Source organism: Tenebrio molitor, chromosome 9 (genome assembly GCF_963966145.1).
Source record: "Tenebrio molitor chromosome 9, icTenMoli1.1, whole genome shotgun sequence".
NCBI lineage: Eukaryota > Metazoa > Arthropoda > Insecta > Coleoptera > Tenebrionidae > Tenebrio > Tenebrio molitor.
Genome location: NC_091054.1, coordinates 16,984,428 through 17,002,410, shown reverse-complemented (window position 1 = coordinate 17,002,410; position 17,983 = coordinate 16,984,428). Strand labels below are relative to the sequence as shown.

General features: G+C 39.6%; 3 long non-coding RNA genes across 3 annotated transcripts in view; all 3 read left to right on the top strand.

Annotated features, from left to right (window-relative positions):
- LOC138139236 (uncharacterized) overlaps nt 1-17,983 on the top strand; it is a 355,934-nt gene that overhangs the window by 240,419 nt on the left and 97,532 nt on the right. The gene's annotated exons all lie outside the window — the stretch shown is intronic.
- LOC138138904 (uncharacterized) lies at nt 6,978-8,396 on the top strand. Its single transcript, XR_011162144.1, has 3 exons — nt 6,978-7,285; nt 7,338-7,816; nt 7,869-8,396. It is a non-coding gene; the product is annotated as an uncharacterized lncRNA (long non-coding RNA).
- LOC138138905 (uncharacterized) lies at nt 8,441-9,256 on the top strand. Its single transcript, XR_011162145.1, has 2 exons — nt 8,441-8,802; nt 8,868-9,256. It is a non-coding gene; the product is annotated as an uncharacterized lncRNA (long non-coding RNA).

The following is a 17,983-nucleotide window of genomic DNA, read 5'->3' as shown; positions in this document are numbered from 1 at the left end:
CGCACTAAGATTCAACGATTTTGCCTTGCCCCTTATTGTTTGGGAATTTTGGTAATTTCGTTTCTTCCGTACAACGTCCGTCCAATCGGGACTTCCATCTTCCAATGATAAATAGACATTTATACACAATTTATGATAGCAACGAAACAACAACAATTGATCATTTCTATATCAACGATTAATGACACAGGTTACGTCGGAAAAGGTATTTCAATTTACTTTTTTCGTTAATAATAATAATTTTCAGATTGTACTGTAGGTACAATAAAAAAATAGCGTATGATACACGTTCATATGGGCCTTTAAAGCACTTGCGACGTTAAAAGCACTCCGCTATGCGTCGCGCGTGCTTTAAAGGCTTCCTTATAAACTTGTATCATAACTATTATCGTCAATTCATAAGGGATTTAACGATACCAACATACTTGGTGTTTCGGATTCTTCGATTCAGAATTAGGTACTTCGTACAATTTGGATATTTAAAGTTTAAACAGTAATATTTCATCGTCAACTGAAACAAGTAGTGTCTTTGATAAGATTTGAAGAATTCTATAATATAATTTACCTGCTGATGGAACATTAAATAAAGAAAAACTTGATTTGATTAGTAATCCTAGATGTAGTGTAAAAGATAATCCAACAGCATGCATGCATCATAATGCTCAATGTCAAAAAAAGAGTATGTAATAACAATATTAAATGAGTCATAGTTTTATTCACATGACGCAGGGAGTTTGTCATTCCACAAGATATAATCGGAATATTTTTCTTCGGATACTTACTTACAGCAACATGTTATTGTCATTTTTGTGTAAACAAGACAGATTTAGGCGATTTAAGTAGTGGGGGACGATTTCATGAACGTGCGACACAGTACTTGCAGGGCGTCGGGCCCAATGTAATTTCACGATATAATAATGGTTTGTCTGTTTTTTGAAGCAGTACAAGACTCGACAGATTACCTGGCATCTTATGGTTTGAATATTGTTTCCATTATTATTTGATAATTTATTTTTTACTTTACAACCTCATCGAATTTTATTCAAATAAATTCCCTAAACACTTGGGACGCCACCAGACATTGCTTCCGTCTCACGCAGAATAAAAACCTGGCAAACACCATACAGTCGACCTGTTCAGCAATAAACACCATCGCAAGTCGTTTTAACTAGCATTATTCCGTGCGCTGATTGTATTTATAATATGAAACCACATCAATTGTAAGCGATTAGTACTTGGGCTACTTGGTTAGTGTTTTTGCATGTAATTATATTAGGAACTGATTCTCCGCTTCCTACCTAACGCCTATTTGAATCCGATTTCTGCGCAATAAGTTATATAGTAGAGCGTAGCGCTGAAATCAGCAGTCGACCGAAGTAAACAGCAAGATAGATAACAATAATACAAAAAACTGTCATTCAAAATGTGTACTTTTACAAAAAATTGGTTAATTATAGCAGGTATCGTTATGTGTTTGTGTGCCAAGTATAATTGCCAGTGCACTGGGGGTGCTGATTGTACTAGTTGTACAGCAGCATGCACTGGTTGTGGAAATTGTCCAAATGCACATACGTGTACCGGTTCTAAAAATTGTGTCAGGGCAACAACATGTACTGGGTCTACAAACTGTAATAGAGCCACGACGTGTACAAATTCAAAAGACTGTTTTGAAGCCACAACATGTACTGGCTCAAGCAACTGTTACACTGCTAGAACATGTACTAACTCAACCAACTGTTACAAAGCTACAGCCTGTACCAATTCAACAGGATGTCCCGGACATTAGGTTTTTTATTGTCAACAATAAAATAAAACATAATTGTTATTATTTAAGCTAAAACAAAAATGTAAACGTAATCTGTATTCTATCCGATCTGTCCCTTTGCGTCCTAAGGATAATTTTGTACTGGGAGAGAAAAGGCTATTGGACAATAATAAATATTATGTGGCTTTATCCTACAGATAACATGATCGAGTAGTACCTCTTGTTACTGCTAGGTTGCGTATATTTTTAGAGTGTATAAAAAGGAAAACTGTTTTACCGACTACTGATCCCTCGCTGCACTCCGCGCTTATGTCTCATTCTTCTTCTTACGCGGGTCGCGACAACGTGAAACAGAAGTTCACAGGCGCCATTTTGGGACAAGTAAAGGAACTTGTGTATCCAGACGTGAGTATAAACTAACCTCTCCATTGTAGTAAAGAGCAATGGGACGCACCGACAAGTTGTTAAGAAAACTCAGGAAAATCGAGGAGGAACTGAAGCATGGTCGTCGAAGTGCTGGTAGTGAACGCAGTCGGCCCAGCCGGAGTCGCAGTGCCTCCAGAATTCGACGCCATAGCAGCAGACGACGAGAATTACCGGAAACCCGAGTTAGGCCCAGTAAAGATAGGGACCGTTATTCTCGAGATAGGCCCACAAGGGACCGTTATTCTCCACAGACCTTAGTACGGCCCAATAGGGACCGATGCAGGTCTAGCCAACCCAGACCCAGTCGGAGCCGCAACAGCTCTAGCAGGTCGGGGGCGGGAAGCCACCGGAGCAATACCCCCGCGAACGCCACATCTCAACTCTCTGCACAGCAGGAGGAACGGTTAGTCATCAATAATGACGTTACTCTAGAAGAGGACCCCTTACATTTTCTTGGGGAACTGTCTCCTAAAAACAAGGAAGCGTTCGAACTACACCCATCGCTGTGCAAGCGGTGGGGGCCATCACTTAGACAGGGCCTTGAGGAGAAAATGAGGACGACACTTCTCGAAAAATATCCTCATCCCACAAACTTCTGTGAATGTAAAGTCCCCATTTTAGACCTTGAGATCAAACGCGCTCTCGATCAACTGACCTTGAGACGGGACAAATACCAAGCTTATACCCAAGACAAGGTTGGTAACACGATAGCCGCACTCGGCAAATCTATAAATAAACTTTTGCAATCTGAGTTACCAAAACCTCTCAAGGACGATATCTTGACCGACCTCAACAATGCAGTTCTCATTCAAACAGAGGTTTTCTTCGAAATGTCCAAATCACGCCGATTTCTGATATTACCGATGCTATCTCCAACAGTTAAGGAGGTGGTGCAGGATAGTGCACCGACGGAATCCCTTTTCGGCGGAGATCTGACAGAGAGACTCCGGGCAGCAAAGGCACTAGAAAAATCTAGCCACGAGCTGAAGCATAAATCAAAAATGATTATGCCATCGCACAGAGCTACCAATAAATCTTTAAACGGGAGGGGACAGCCGAGTCAAATGAGGGACGCTCGGCCACAGAGAAGCCCGACACGTTCCTTCAACGCAGCACGCAGGTCTTTTCCCAAGCAGAGGGCGTACAAAAGACACTACCAACAGCCCCAGCACCAGCAGAGGAACCGCAAATAAATGCGGTAAGGTGCCCTTCCGCCGGCAGACTAAAGTACTTCCATCATGTTTGGCACAGTATTACTGACAAACGCCAAATAATGGACTGGATTACGGGTTATAAAATCCCATTCACCAGGACTCCTATACAAAAAGCACCGCCAAAAAAGTTATGCCATTCAGTTCATGACAAAGAGACGTTAAACTCAATACAACTAATGCTAAAGCAGGGTGCCATCAGTAAATGTAGCCCCGTAAAAAATCAATTCATTTCTCGCTTCTTCTTGACAGCCAAGAAAAATGGCAATAAGCGTTTCATACTCAATTTGAAAAGCCTTAATCAATTTATGACACTTCCACATTTTAAAATGGAGGATATAAAGACGGTAAAAAGTTTAATGTTTCAAAATTGTTACATGACAACCATCGATTTAAAAGATGCGTACTTCCTCATACCTATTCATGCGACACACAAAAAGTACTTACGTTTTAAGTTTGGACAAGACCTGTATCAATTCAATTGCCTTCCGTTCGGGTTGGCGTCGGCCCCTTATTTATTTACGAAAATTGTTAAACCGATCGTTAGTAGCCTCAGAAGAAAAAACATTTCATGTGTGGCCTATCTGGACGATTTCTTAGTAATTGGGAACAGCTACATACGGTGTCTACAACAGACACAGGAGGTCTTAACGGTATTACAGAATCTCGGATTCTATATTAATAAGGACAAAAGTTCGCTACTTCCCGTTCAGAGATGTAGATATTTGGGCTTTATTTTAGACAGCATACATCACACCATCGAAATTACACCTAAGAAAAAGAAAAAAATCCTTGTTCACTTAAGAAATTTGAAAAATAAAAATTCCCACAAAATTCTCGGTATTGCTAGACTAATAGGGTTATTAGTTTCGACCGCTCCAGCAGTCAAATATGGCTGGGCACATATAAAATCATTGGAGAGGGAGAAATGTCGTGCTCTGTTTGACAGCAAGCAAAATTATCTTGTTCGCATGCAAATAAGGTCGACTACGGCACAGTCCGATCTTAAGTGGTGGGAAACAAATATCCACCATGTCTTTAACAAAATTAGAAAAGATACTTACGATCTCGAAGTCGAGACCGATGCTTCGCGGACAGGGTGGGGAGCCTGTTGTCATCACCAGAAAGTGCACGGGTGGTGGACGACACAGGATTCCCAGCAGCACATAAACGCTTTAGAACTCAAAGCAGCGCTTTACGGCATAAAAATTTTCACCAAAGACAAAACGTCATGTAACATATTGCTTAGGCTCGATAATACGACTGCTATCGCAACAATTAACCGTATGGGAAGTACAAAATATGAAACACTAGATGGTATCGCCAGAATCTTATGGTCGTGGTGTGAGGAGCGAGATCTCTGGGTTACAGCAACTTACATTTGTTCAAAAGACAATGTCCAAGCCGACCAGGAGTCTCGAGCATTGCCCGCAGACACTGAATGGGAACTCGCGGCGGGCGCATATGAAATGATTGTACAACGCCTCGATATACCGGAAATTGACTTATTCGCGTCCATATCTAACCATAAATGCCAAAAATACGTTTCGTGGAAGAAAGACCCAGATTCCATTGCAGACGATGCCTTTACAATCCCATGGGGAAACATTTTCTTTTACGCATTTCACCCCTTTAACCTGGTAGGCAGGGTGTTAAATAAAATTGTCAATGAAAAAGCTATTGGCATTGTAATCATCCCTCATTGGCCATCTCAGCCGTGGTACCCCCTCTTTATAAAGTTACTCAAACAAAAACCAATTTTTTTGGGCCCACAATCTAAACTTTTGTGTTCACCCTTTAGGCAACTACATCCCTTGGCAGAGACACTTACCCTGGTGGCGGGGAGGTTATCCGGCACGCTTTCAGCATGAAAGGACTACCAGCAAATAGCATCGGCACAATAAAAAACTCCCTAGCGGCAGCAACCAGGAAACAGTACTCTACGACCTAGCTTTGGTGGGCGTTCTGCTCCACTAATCATATTGATCCATTCCGAGCGGAACCCAACCAGGCAATTAAGTTCCTCCAAGAGCAACTGGATTTAAAACCTAATACGGGATACGGCACACTCAATCAACACCGCTCAGCCTTGGCTCTAATTCTTGACAACCTCAGCTGTAGTGGTATAGTAAAGCGGTTCATGAGAGGCGTATTCAAGATGAAGCCGTTGACCACCAAATACCGCCATATTTGGGACCCAAAAACTGTACTGAACTACATCGAAAGCTTAGGACCAAACAGTTCACTCTCACTGCGACAGTTAACAATGAAGACTGTCACCTTGTTAGCACTAATTTCGGGTCACCGTTTGCAGACTCTATCCCTTATAAGGCTCGAAAATATCAACCAGAGTCCCCAAGGTTTTAAGATTTGGATCACCGATCACATAAAAACTTCCAGAGTCGGGGGGGAACAACCAACTTTGCAAGTACCCTTCTTTCAAGCTAACCCCTCCCTCTGCGCAGCGACGACGCTTAAAGACTATCTGAAGGCCACCCAACCTCTTCGGAAAGAGGAATTTCTTTTCATCACATTCAGGCAGCCTCACCGTACGGCCTCAAAGGATTCCATCAGTCGATGGGTGAAGGAAGTATTAAAAGCAGCAGGAGTAGATATGAATCTGTTCGCTCCACACTCCACTCGCCACGCCGTGACTTCAGCCGCCTATAAGAAAGGCCTGTCATGGGACATAATTCGACGGTCTGCCGGGTGCTCACAAAACTCCCAAGTATTCGCCAAGTTTTACAACCGACCTACTCAACAGCACGGCTCTTCATTAGCTCCGGCCATCTTGGCGGTCAATAATTAGAATAGATCTGCTGACAGTATTGTTTACAATAGTTCATTTTTCACAATAAATGCTTGAATATGTAATCGCACCAGCAACAGTACACTCTGAATATCTACTCGATCAAGTTATCTGTAGGATGAAGCCACATAATTATACAATTAAACGAACTTACCAGTGATGTTCAATTGGAATTATGTGGCTTCATCCGGAAGATAACTTCCCAACCCCCCCGAACAACCCCGTCCTGTTGCAATATGCGAATGAGACTTGGGGAAGACTTTAAAAAGAATGAGACATAAGCGCGGAGTGCAGCGCGGGATCAGTAGTCGGTAAAACAGTTTTCCTTTTTATACACTCTAAAAATATACGCGACCTAGCAGTAACAAGAGGTACTACTCGATCAAGTTATCTTCCGGATGAAGCCACATAATTCCAATTGAACATCACTGGTAAGTTCGTTTAATTGTATAATTATTAATGTACGAGTATACATATATAACTGATTTCGCCTCGGTTTTCGCTGGTTTCATTATATTTCATGATTCGAGTAAATGGTGCGTTTTCGATGAAAGATAGGATAAAACGCATTTATGATAGGTACGGATTGCAACCGGCGTAACCGACGGTTAGGATGAAGCTGGGAGACCAGGACGCCAGTCGCTCTGGGCAGCTAGGTCACCGGTGAAGATTCGTTTTGTTATGATGACACAGCTTTCTGCTCCACGGAATCGCAATTGCTCTGAAAAGAGTACCGAAAGGAATAAATGAAACGACGCAGCTATATACAGAGTGTCTATAAAAGAACATACATCAAGAGTGCTGTGGAATTGTGCGGCTCTATACTTTTTTTGACCGAACTATGTCAAGCCGTTGAAGCCGGTAAATTAGATATCATTGATGTCAAATGACACATGTCAAATAAATACGTTTTAGCGTCAGAGCGTCAGTTTCCCAGTTTAGTTCAGTTGTGAATTCCGTGTCTTAGTTGTTTTCCTTGTGATTTTCTTCAACAGTCTTTATCAAGACTAAAACGATTTTCCGCGTAAGCGTGAATTGTGAATAATACCAGAAACAAGTTACGGGGTTGCGAAGGTAAGACAGTTATTTTCGTACGTTTACAGTAAGTAATAAGCAATCTTTTCAGTAAACCGCAATGGTTTTATCGCTAGAGCAAAACACCTTCATTGTGATGTCGTATTACCGAAATGGTACTCTGCAGAATGGAGAGTGGGTTTACTCGATAAACGCTTGCAAGGAAGAATTTTTTGCAAAATTTCCAAATTGCAACATCGTGGAAGCAAATTTAATTGCACACATTAGAAGGGTTGTGAATAGATTTGTGGCAACTGGAAGTGTTGAAAAGGGTAAAAGTGTAGGAAGACCGCCAGTCAATGAAGAAATTGTTGAAGATTTACGCCAACGAATTGAACAAAGCCCAAAAACATCTCTCAGGAAGTTATCACTTCAGGCTGATGTACCACTTTCCACTTGCCAAAAAATTGTTAGAAAAAACCTGAACTTATATCCATACAAGATCACTACACTTCAAGAACTTCGACCAGGTGATTCTGAGAGGCGCTTAGAATACTGCAATTGGTTTTTAAACAATTTGAATGATGACAGGTTTGTAATGATGAATTGAATTAAACAATTTTAATATTAACTTTTCTTGCAGATTATTAGACATCAGTTTTTTTTCGGACGAAGCATGGGTTCATTTATCTGGATATGTAAATTCACAAAACTATAGAATATGGAGTTCAGAAAATCCACATGCATTTGTAGAAACCCGATTGCATCCTGTAAAGGTTGGAGTGTGGATTGCTGTCTCACGAAGGCGTTTAATTGGACCGATATTTTTCCATGAAACTATAAATGCCACTAGATACCGGGAACAAATTTTAGAAATATTTATTAATCAGCTGGATGATGAAGAATTGCAGAATGGATACTTTCAACACGACGGTGCTACAGCTCACACAACACAAGAGAATTTGGTTTATCTTCAACAATTTTATGGCAATAGAATTATCAGTAATAGATTAAATCCTGAATTTCCCCCACGTTCTCCAGATTTAACACCGTTAGATTTTTGTATATTTGGCCATCTAAAAAATGAAGTTTTTAAAAGGAGAATGCACACTTTGGAGGAACTTATGGAGGAAATAAGGAACTGCTGCAATACTATAGACCAGCAGATGCTGCAGAATATCTTTGAAAATAAAAAGAAACGAATTAGGAAATGTTTAGAACATAATGGGGGCCACTTTCAACAATTTCTGTAAAATTGGGTAGGTACTGTGACGATTTTATCGGTCGGTAAAACCACCCGCAAATTCGTCCCCACTAATTAGTGAAGAGCGCCGACGCAAAACCCGCAACGGATAACGGAAGAACTCGTTCTCTTTTCCGTGCAAAGGTCCACCGAACAACACGTAGTACCGTTTCGCCGAGTTAAAATTAGTGTCCGAGCGTTCAGTGTAATAACGTCTCGGAAGCGAAGGTCAAAGGACCGATTAAATTAACCGGCGAAAAGACAGGCTCGCGACTAATTAGGGATCGGAACCGGAAACGTTGAAGACGGATAAATTTCGGTACTAGCGTCGCAAGTAAGTACGACCTCGAAACCAAAATGGCGGCTCTCGCAGCTAGAAAATTTTCACTGTTCCCACAGGCGACCAGCAGGACTCTCCTTCCCAGGACTCTATTTCAGTCTCAATCAACATTCCATCGAGACTCAATTTTCTCAACACCCACGACTCCCTCGAGTCGCTCAACTTCCACCACAGTTCTCCAGTCGCACCACCTCGTGGAGACACCCCTCAGTGAAGCCCAACTAGGGAGGAAGCGAGCCCCGACTCCGGAGGAGCTCCGTCGGCGGCTACCACACACATTCCGACGAATTATTACTGTCCACCTTCGGCCTCACTGAACCACGCGACGTCATCCAAGCCCGAACGAGGAGTGACCAGTACTCGCAATATCGCACCCTGCGCGGTGCAGAGACCGGGCAAGCCGCCCCTGTAATTTCAGGACCCAATAAATGTTGTGCTGTCTTTTGAACTTTGGCATCTCTTTCTCCCTTCCGTACTCCAATCAGGACACCAGAAATCTGTTTGTGGCCGACCTGCCTTTTGGGTCGTAATAGTACCCTTGAAATAGAGAGTACATAAACCCCCAAAATGTGTTTGTTTTAATTACCCCGAATCTTCATTATGAGGTGTCTGCAGAAGTTATGTTTTGATAGTTTATACCTAATAAAAATGTGAATTATTGTTAGTCCATCGAGTATTACAAATTGGAAGTGATCATTCTTCAGACAACACTAATTAATGAAAAATAGATACGATGGCATGTGGTGTGTTCTGTACCTAACAGAAATTTATTTTAAAAATCGAAAAACCTGTCATTAATGAAGTTACATAGCCTCTGTTTTTCTATTTGGTACCACAATATGCTACAAAGCGGCAAAAATCAAATATATTCGAGTTCCACAGCACTCTTGATGTATGTTCTTTTATAGACACTCTGTAGTTCCAAACGGTCTAGAGTCTAGACAAATGAGATAGATGTATAGAATTATTGAATTAAAAATGATTTCCAAACCGAACTAAAAATTGTGTTTTTCATAGTTTGTTTGGTCTCTGTGTCCTGGAAGATGTGGGGTTGTGTCTTTGTTCTGTTGTTTATCTTGGCATTGGCACCATTTTGTTGTTACACAGTCTAGGACTGGTTTACAAATCTATGAGGGGCGTGATGACCAACTCAATAGACCGGGACCAATGGCTTAACGTGACTTCCGAATCACGAGATAGAATATAGCCTTTTTTTTCGCCCTGGGTCGGAATCGAACCCGCGACCCTCGCGTCCCTGAGCCGAAACGGGCTCCCTTAGGCTATATTCTGCCTAAAGAATAGTATATTCTGTAACAAGGTTAGAATATCGCTAACGCTCGCGTTCGAAATCTAACAGAGTAACGGACTGTATTTTCTCCACAACCATGTACTCGTAATAATAACATATTTGTAATTTCTGGTGGAGTATTATCAAATTCCATATCTGATTCAATCGATTTTTCACTCATTTTTGTTTATTTCAATTAAAACTTGTTACAAAACTAGAACGTCGCATTGACATCTGACACTGACAGTTTTGAAATCCATGGCAATCTATGTATTTCGTTAGGCATAATTATAGAATATTCATTGAGTTAGAGGTATTTTCTTTCATATTTGGTGGCGGAAACAAAAGACTGAGAAGTGTCACAAAATTGTATTGTCAGTGTCAAATTTCTCATGAACGCTGTAAAAAGGAATATCTAGGTAAATTTAAATTTTCGCTAAATAGACTCAAAAAATAAATTCTAAGGAAGCCAATGTTTGTCAGTGGCTCTAAAGGAAAAGTTATTCTCATATAATCAAACGTATTACAAATTATTTCTCTAGTTCGACGATGAATAACTTTCTTATTGCCAATTTGCTGCATTTCTATCGAAATCACGAACGTCTTTGAGAAATTTGACACTGACAATACAAATTTGTGACATTTCTCAGTCTTTTGTTTCCGCCATCAAATATGAAAATATCTCTACTTGTTATAGGGCGGTGATTCTTTCAGCAATGGAATCCTTTCGTTAAGTTCTATAAGTATTTAGTTGACCCCTTTTGTTTTCGTCTAATTCGTATTTTTATTACTGAATAGTTTTGAATTTTGGACCGGTTATAAAAATTAGTGAGCTTTGGAATTTTTTTATCCTGGACCGCTCTACTCTTTTTCTACTCTGCTTCAAGTAGCTATGTAGTTCTGTCAATAAATGGCATCAATCAAATTGACTGAATTGAATTAACAAACGATTAAAATGTAAAGCTAGCGCCTTAAAATAACGGGTTTTTCGTAGAGGGGCACTTCGTGTTTTTACAAGTGTAATACAAAGGTAACTAGATGAAATTTATTTTCTTCCACACTGTAGCTGCTTTTACAACTGCAAATGCCAGACAAAATGTTAGACATAATTATTATGAAAAAATGTGATTTATTATGACACAGATAGCATTGTGCTTGTATGCTCAGACGATGGTAAAAAACAAGATGTTTAATGGGAGATTGGACCGATGAATTAGATAAGAATGTATGGACTATTAACTGGGTATTAACAGGTTCAAAGACTTATTGTTATAAGAGTAATACAAGTAATAGCTATTAACATACCTAGCGATGTTATGACTATCATGACCACCGCAGATGTCGGTTTGAAATCCGAGCTCGTAGAGCGACGATTTTAAGACATCTAAGGTTGTTATGATTCATAACATCCGTGGTTTGTTCAATAGTTTACCGGTTTCAGAATAAGCCGAAGAAGATAAAATAAAACAATTAAATCCAAAAACTCGTTTTAAAATAGATTGAGTTGATCGCGTTTGCATGATATGTTCAGGTGTCATAGTTACATTTGGTTGTTTAGACAAATAGACATTTCGCAAATTGAGTTTGAATAATAGTGTTTTACCGGAAAACGTCTAAAATGAAGAAGAACAAGCTTTAAATAGTTGATTACCGGAAAAATCGAAAGGCAGGAGGTATTTATCTGAAATCATAGAAACATTCAAACAATGGCAAGATCTAAATAAGGTTACAACTGTAAATGAAAGTGATGTTGGCGTATTTTCATGAACTGGTAAGTGCTCGTAGTGTAATTTCGTAGCGTATTTATTGTCTATTTTTTAATCAAAAAACTACGACCTGTTGATTTAGGTTTGTAAATATATAAAATTTTACTAAATTTAGGGAATTTAATGATATCTATTGGCTATACCAGCCAACGTACAGCTAATACAATTGCTCCTACTCGTACTTCATATTAGCTGTGTTAATTGAGCTGTAATTTTAAATGTTAGCGATAAATGTCATAGGTAGACAGGCAACTATGTAAATACGGAAACTTTGTGCGGGTGCCGGGTGGCATCAGAGAACAACTAGTTGAAAGCCGTCAAAGGATCTGCAAATTATTTTCTTAGCGTTGCATCAAAATTAAAAACGTAAATTTGCAAACATCTTTTAGGATATTTATGTGACTCTGAAGGCCAGACTAATAAACCGATGATACACCAGATGAAGATGTTGGTACCGACCGTTTCATTGTAATTTTACCTTAAAAATGTTTTACCATAAGGGTGATTTTTGTCTCATTCATAATTATTGTCAAATCAGGTAGAAACTTCGAACGCACAGTCATTTCCTCGATTACTGGGATCGTTCTTAGTAAATTCAGATTCAATTGTAATACTTTGGAAAATACACCTACACAATGCCGCTCCCTGTATGTGGTGAATATTATACTCGTAGTTTTATTAGATTGGCCTTTAGAGTCAGATAAATATCCTATATCTTGAAAGTGTGCAGCACAACTGCTGCACTGCTAAACATTGGATACAAAGTGTAATACTCGGCATTGAAATGTTTATTAAAGGCTTTGTTTGGGTCGGTGCTGTTTACAACAATTTGGAGCGTTAAAGGGTGCAATTTTTTGAAGCTGCCAGATGTTCTATTTTGCCTTGAAATTTTCTACCTAACTCGGTCCCGACCGGCCGCAGTCCTGTAGCAAAAACTTTTCTAATAATATAATTTTAAAACATAACGGTAAAAATGCATTTCGTATTTGGTTTCATAAATGATAGGTAATTGTATAAATTTGGCGCATATAAATGATCGTTGAGGGACTCATCTGATGTCATAGTCAATAACGGTGATTTTTGCAAATCAAAGTAGTGTGGCTTCTCGTTGTTTTCTTGTTTATTTAGCGATATTATAGCTGAGAGCAATCCTCCTTATTGACCAACCGTACTCAGCTTTAGCATTACATATTTCCAACTTAACCAAATTGTTAATGCGGACCATGTTCTTTGGATTTTTTTTTGACAAGTGTCAAATTTAAAACTTTACATTTACAACCGGTTGCAATCAATTAAATATTAAATATGTATTAGCGAAAATCTGCAGCAAGACTTGTCCCACTTTATTTTAAATTTTATCCAAACTGTATGCGTTGATAATAATCAGACATTCCTATTTATCGCAAAAAAGGTTTCTAGAAAGTAGTTGATGTTCGTTAACAACATGACATAACCTAACTATATTTTTCAGAATTGAATTTGCATATTTTGAAATGCGTACATACACCGTTAGAACAAAATTTACATAGAGTGCATTTAAAACCGTCACTTTTCTTAAATTTTTATTTCGAGAGTAAGGATGTTTTCTGAATGCAATTAAAACTTTAATTATCGGAATGTCGACATTGTTGACATTGTTGACAGCTTCCAATTTCTCGACATCTAGCTAATTGTCGACGCGTCGACAATGGCATAGTCGACACAAATTGTCGACACCGCCAATCCCTGCCTCTCAACCGAGGTGCTTCGATAACTGCAGCCTGATATCCGCTGCTGCTCTCCGGGGTGAAGGGGTTCTCCAGATTACACTCCTTTTCGCCGGAACAACGAAGCGACGCGACGGGAAGAAAGAGTACGGCAGACGTGACGAGGCAGAAGGTCGAGAGAGAAGGAAAAAAAAGACCCTTTCATGAAAAAGGAGACGCAAATTAGTACCGATCAGAGTTGAAAAACGTGACTTACTCGGTTGGCGCGAGGTCTTTTTTTTTGGGAAGGGCGCGACTCCCAGATATCCGGAATTTCCGCACAAGTTGGAGTTCCAAACGGCAACTACGGCAACGGAACGGAGAACCACTCAACTTTTTTTGTTGGGGTACGGGAGACTTCGCCCAAATCCCGAATTCGGTAATGTCCAAGCGACAATGGCGGCGAAGTGCACCCAGTGACGATATTTGCACGAGAGAGAAGAAAAATCGCGTCGAGCCGAGTATTTATCAACTTCCCCAAAAAATTCTAACCACTCTTGACGTAGGAAAACCGACCTTAATGACTGCCGACAAAAGGAAAAATCGAGAACCGGCAGGTGCGTTCTAGAATTTTCGACGCGCTGAAGTGAAACTGAGTAGTCCAGGAAAAAAGAAAACGAGGGTCGGGAAAGTGAAGGGAATTTACCGGGTTGGAGTCTAAAAGGGAAAAGAGACGTTCAAGCGACTTGCCCAAACTCCAATAAACTCTAGGTCGTGAAGAGAGAAGAAGATAGGCTGGAAAGAATGAATTTTTTTCTGGCACAGGGCCAAGGTTCCCGACCTGACAAACGCGACGGTATGTAGCTACCGTCCCGCTGAAATTTTGAGGGAAAAGGCACCATTCCGGTCGCCTCATCGGCCGGGGCCAAACGTAAAAGATAAAGAAAACCGGGAAAAAAATCAAAGGAAAAACTAGGTAGAAAGAGGGATCAACGATCAGGATAAACGAACGGGATGATGGGGGATAGGGACACATGGGGGATAGGAACACGAACAAAGCGGTCGCGATAATATGCGCTAACTCTAGGCCTAACTGTGAGCGAGCGTTTGCCGAGTTGGTTATTTTCGAGGTTACTTTCTAGGTGTTCGAGTAACGATGGTGCATTAGTGCAACCCTTGGGCCTTCCACTCCGGCCACACTCGCAAAAATCGATGAGCAAACGGAACGGAATTTCCGAACCGTGACAAAGTTCCCTGTGCACGTACCTTTGTGAATGCTGTCCAGCATTTAAGGGATTATGGTACTTTTAGTTCTGTCAACCGAGATCGAGGCCATTCAAGATCTCGCCGTATCTTGGACTTGGAGCCTGAAATTCTGCAACCTAATGTTAGTTGCCGACGACTTGCATTACGAATAGGTCTTTCCAGTTTCCCAATTTGGAGAACGCTGCACGAACAACGTGTCCAACACTTAAAACCAGAAGATCCACCACGTCGAATCGCATTTTGTCAATGGTTTCTTCAAAAAATCGACGAAGAACCAAATTTTTTAAGCATCGTCTTAACCACAGATGAAGCAGGATTTACTCGAGATGGAGTTTTAATTCGCATAATACCCACATCTGGTCAGAAGAAAATCCATACCAAATCCGAGAACGTGGTTTCCAACAAAGATTCTGGATTAACATGTGGGCAGGAATAATTGAGAATCGTTTGATCGGGATACATGTCTTACCTCCACATTTAAATGGTGAAGGATATTTAAATTTTTTACAAAATGAGCTGAGTGACCTTTTGGATGACGTGCCGTTGCGAGTTCGGAGGGATATGTGGTACTTACATGACGGAGCGCCCGCTCACAGTGCACGAGGTGCGCTGGTCGTAATGGACCAGTTTTATGGCCAGCTCATTCACCGGACTTAAATCCTTGTGACTTATTTTATGGGGCCATTTAAAACAGATTGTTTATGAGACTTCAGTTAACACCGTCGAAGAATTAACTATTCGCGTGAATAATACTGCCGACTCAGTTCGAGGAAATTCGGACATGTTGGTGAGAACTCAAGCTTCTATGGCTCGCAGGGCACAAGCGTGCATCGATAACGGAGGGCGTCATTTCGAACATTTAATTTGAAGGTTAGTGCCCTTGATCAAGTGTGATGCGTAACTTGAATGTCACACTCACTTACTACGAATAAAGAAGTGGACTATCTAAGTTTTTATCGTATTTCGCTTTTAAAGTACGCGCGGAGTCATTGGCGGGTACTAGAATTTACGATCAAACTAATTAAAATGTTATCTGTGTTTATAAAGATTTTTCGAAAAAATGGTAAATGGTTTAAATTTTCTTAACGCATTTCAATAACATACTGTATACATTGTCATTGTGACGTTTGTAGTCAAAAACGCAATTTTCAATCAATTTGTTATTATAAATAAACACAGTATCAAGTGGTAAGCGGAATTAGTATTTTTGGTTGCATCTAAGAAAATTTCAGAAATAAGCCAAAATTGACTCAAACTGTATAAAAAGCAGTCTGTTACAAATTTTAAGTTTGAATATGATATTGGCATTTTGAACATGGGAGTAGAAAAAAGTAAAAAAAGTTATAATGCTAGTTTAAAAAGTAGATTCCCAGGCAAGGCCGTTTTACAGCATTATCTAAAATTAAGTCACATAGTTTGGAAAACTGATTAAAATTAAAATTAAATTAGTTGTAGTTTTATTCATATGACGCAGGAAATTGTTATTCCAAAAAATGAACAACATGTTATTGTAATTATTGTGTAAAAAGATAATGACATAGGTATATAGTAGAGCGGAGAGCAGAATTCAGCAGTCAACCGAAGTAAACAGCAAGACAAATAACGATAATACAAAAAACTATGGCATTCAAAACGTGTGGTTTAACAAAAAACTGGTTAGTAATAGCAGTTATAGTTATGTGTTTGTGTACCGAGTATTATTGCCAATGCACTGGCGGTACTGATTGTACTAGTTGTACAGAAGCATGTACTGGTTGTGGAAACTGTCCAAATGCAGCAACGTGTACCGATTCTCAAAATTGTGTCAAGGCAGCAACATGTACTGGATCTACAAACTGTAATACAGCCACGACGTGTACAAATTCCAAAGACTGTTTTGAAGCCGCAACATGTACTGACTCAACCAACTGTTACAAAGCTACAACCTGTACCAATTCAACAGGATGTCCCGGACGTTAAGTTTTTTTTATTGTCAACAATAATAAAACACAATTATGTATTGTTATCTAAGCTAAAACATAATTGTAAGCTTACTCTGTATTCTATCTGATCTGTCTCTTTGCCTCCCAAAGATAATAATTTTGTACTGGGAGAGAAAGGGTTGTCGGACAATAATAAACTAATATAACAGATATACATAATTAATTTTGCATTCGATTCCTCTGATTTCACAATATTTTATGATAAGTGATGTGTTTTCGATGAAAAATAGGATAAAACGTGAATTTGTCCTATTAGTTTTAATAATATTTAGGTACTGTTACAATTAATTTTCTCACAAATTAAATCGTCGAGAATGTTCGCTAATGTTCGAGAAACGTGCTAGCGGCCAGTGGCATTGCCATTCGAATTATTCGAATATGTATTGGAATATTCGAATAACTACATATTCGAATATTCGAATAAAGTAAATTCAGGATGAATTGGATATTTCATGGTTAAATAACTTTATTTCTTGCCTATGTGATTCTTAAAATAGTGAGATGCAGGGAACCAACATAATGCGAATTTACCAATGCTCAATATAACGTGAACGATGTATAGGTAACTATTCGAATAACTATTCCAATAACTATTCGAATATTCGACTAGATATTCAAGTGACTATTCGAATACCAAAATCTAAGAAAGTCCGAGCCTTAATCTAGAACTGTTTTGACAAAGCTGTTACCCCATTCACTTTGAATGCGTAAATAAGCTATTAAAACATCTCAAATCTAGAAACTTTTTCAGTTGGTAACACACATTGCCGGCAGCAAGTTTATTGTAATATTCTCTGCTATTTGCCGTATTTCTGGATAATTCATCTTAGTTGCAATTTCACTTGCGAAAAATTACAATTATGTTTAGTCTAGATTCAAATTTAAAATGCTACTTTCAATGTTATCTTTGAAATCAAAGTGACACCAACAGTCACAAAATTCCCTAAATTTTTGATACCCCAGTCGTCGAAATGTTGCGTGGCGCGAAATGCCTGACCCTTATTTTTCCTTGCAATAAGGCGTTCCGATGTTCTAAAGTACGACGCATCAAAAATGACGATTTACGGCGGTACTACACCTGCGCTCTCGATTGACAGGTGAACGATCATGGCGCCGGTTTGTTTACCTTTCGATTTCACCGACCGGAAAATACACAGATGTTGTTGCGGTAAAGCGTCGGTGAGTCCG